Raw genomic sequence first — 2,777 nt, forward strand, 5'->3', positions numbered from 1 at the left:
TTCGAAAAATCTGTTTTCTTCATTTTGCCTTGCTTGATATAGTATAAGTAGCTTTAAAATAAATAATATAACTAGTAGTGTTAAATATTAGGGATGTGCATTCAATACGTTTTTTTTATAAAACTAATGCCGAATATATCCGCCACCAGCTGCGTTCGGCTATTTTCAGAGCCGGTGTTCTGTTATATTTGCCTACTGTGTTACGTTTTCCTACCTACGTAACATGTACGGGCAGATATAGCACTTTCATATACGCCATTTTTGTTTGAAACCGAGTCTGATAAAAAAATATTGATCGGATGGTGATATTTGGCTGTTTTGAGTGCAGATCTCGCTGAAACATAAAACATTAAAACATAATAAATAAAAAAATATGTATGTTATTAGCTTATGATGATAGCATTCATTTTATAAATGGGTTTTTTTAGGGTACAGATATGTTTCCATTATTTTTTGTTCCATAGCCTGAAAAATACATTTATAAAATAAACGCTATCATCACAAGCTAATACCATACATAATATTTTGTGTTTAGGTTTTAATTATTTATGTTTGAGCAAGCTCTGCACTCAAAACAGCCAAATATAACATGGTCCGAAAATTATACAGAATGCGGTCACTATTTTAACATCAGCCTCCTTTTGAAACAAATATGGCGGATATAAAGTGCTCTATCTAGATGTAGGCTTGGCCGTACGCGTTACGTAGGTAGGACAACGTAACAAGGTAGGGAAATATTACAGAACACCTGATTTCTTCTTATGAAAGTGCAACACACTAATATTTGGATTTGCACATATCTTAATGTGTTGCAATTTCACAAATTAGAAATCCGCCTTCGAGAATAGCTTGAATGTTGCTGGCGGCGGCCGTATTCGGGATTAGTTTTATAACGAAAAGTCTGAATGCACATCCCTAATATTTAAAGTGAAAGTAAATCCTAGCGTTTTACAAACGCTAGGATTTACTATTGAAACAAATAAAGGGCACTTTCATTCATGAAGTATAAGATACTTCATGTACAAAGCTCCTTTATTTGATTCAATTGTTCGCCGTTTTCAGCTGCTACAGCAGCCCACGGCTAAAAAAATTTGGCTAAGAGGTGACCTTTTCACCTCTTAGGCAATAGCCATGCGGTAAATCCGGCTTGGCGCCCATGGGAGCCGGATTCAGGGATAGGCAAGGTGTCCGTACACAGACACTGGTGTCCGTGACTAGCCCTTGCAGTGTCCGCCACAACCTTAGTATATGTTTTGATTGAATAATAGGAATAAAAAAAATATGTAGTGTGAATAAAGTTAGTGGTTTGTCAAGAGACTGCCAGCGATATTGGGTGATAAGTTATGGAAAAACTAAAGCCTGAGTGAAATACTGGATGTGTATCTGCATCTGTATAATAACACCCAGCTCTATACAAAGACACAGTCCTGACACTGGCACATGCGTATAGCCAGACAAGGGTTGGTTATAGGGTCAGTGGTATCTGCATCAGTATAATAACACCCAGCGCTATATAATGATACAGTAGTGACACTGACACATGTGTATAGCCAGAAGAGGGCTGGTTATAGGATCAGTGCTATCTGCATCAGTATAATAACACCCATCACTATACAAAGACACAGTAGTGACACTGGCTCATGGGTATAGCCAGAGGAGGGCTGGTTATAGGATCAGTGGTATCTGCATCAGTATAATAACACCCAGCACTATATAATGACACCGTAGTGACACTGGCACAAGGGTATAGCCAGAGGAGGGCTGGTTATAGGATCAGTGGTATCTGCATCAGTATAATAACACCCATCACTATACAAAGACACAGTAGTGACACTGACTCATGGGTATAGCCAGAAGAGGGCTGGTTATAGAATCAGTGGTATCTGCATCAGTATTATAACACCAAGCACTATAAAATAATGTTTTTAATTTCAAATGTACCTTGGTGTCCTTCATTAAGGTCTGTACTTTGGAAAATGTCCGCCACAGCCTTTGTCTGTGCCTATCCCTGGCCGGATTTACTGCACAGCTATTGGCTAAGAGGAGAAAATGTCACCTCTTATCCAAAAAATTTTTTAGCCGTGCGCTGCTGTAAGAGCTAAGAGCGGCAATCGATTGAATCAAATAAAGGAGCTTTCTACATGAAGTATCTTATACTTCATGAATGAAAGTGCCCTTTATTTGTTTCAATAGTAAATCCTAGCATTTGTAAAACGCTAGGATTTACTTTCACTTTAACACTGTTAGTTATTAATTGCAATTACTATAAATCATGAATATTTCTTAAGTTTTTGAGATAAAGAGACAGTCTACTTAAAAATTGTTATTGTTTAAAAAGATAGATAATCCCTTTATTATTACCCATTCCCCAGTTTTGCATAACCAACACTGATATATCAATATACTTTATACCTCTGTGATTACCTTGTATATAAGCCTCTGTAGACTGCCCCCCTTATTTCAGTGCTTTTGTCAAACTTGCATTTTAGCCAATCAGTGCTGACTCATAAATAACTCCACGGGAGTGAGCACAATGTTATCTATATGGCACACATGAACTAGCGCTGTGTAGCTGTGAAAAGCTAATAAAATGCACTGAGATAAGAAATACCAAGAGAACAGAGCAAATTTGACAGTAGATGGAGATTAACAAATATTTCTTAAAAATGCATGCTCTACCTGAACCATGAACATTTTAATTTTGATTTTACTGTACCTTTAAGGGGCAGGAGTGTTCTGGTTGGAGGCACATTTCTACTACATGTCACTTTGCGCTC

This window comes from Bombina bombina, chromosome 1 (assembly GCF_027579735.1).
Source record: "Bombina bombina isolate aBomBom1 chromosome 1, aBomBom1.pri, whole genome shotgun sequence".
In the NCBI taxonomy this organism is placed as follows: Eukaryota; Metazoa; Chordata; class Amphibia; order Anura; family Bombinatoridae; genus Bombina; species Bombina bombina.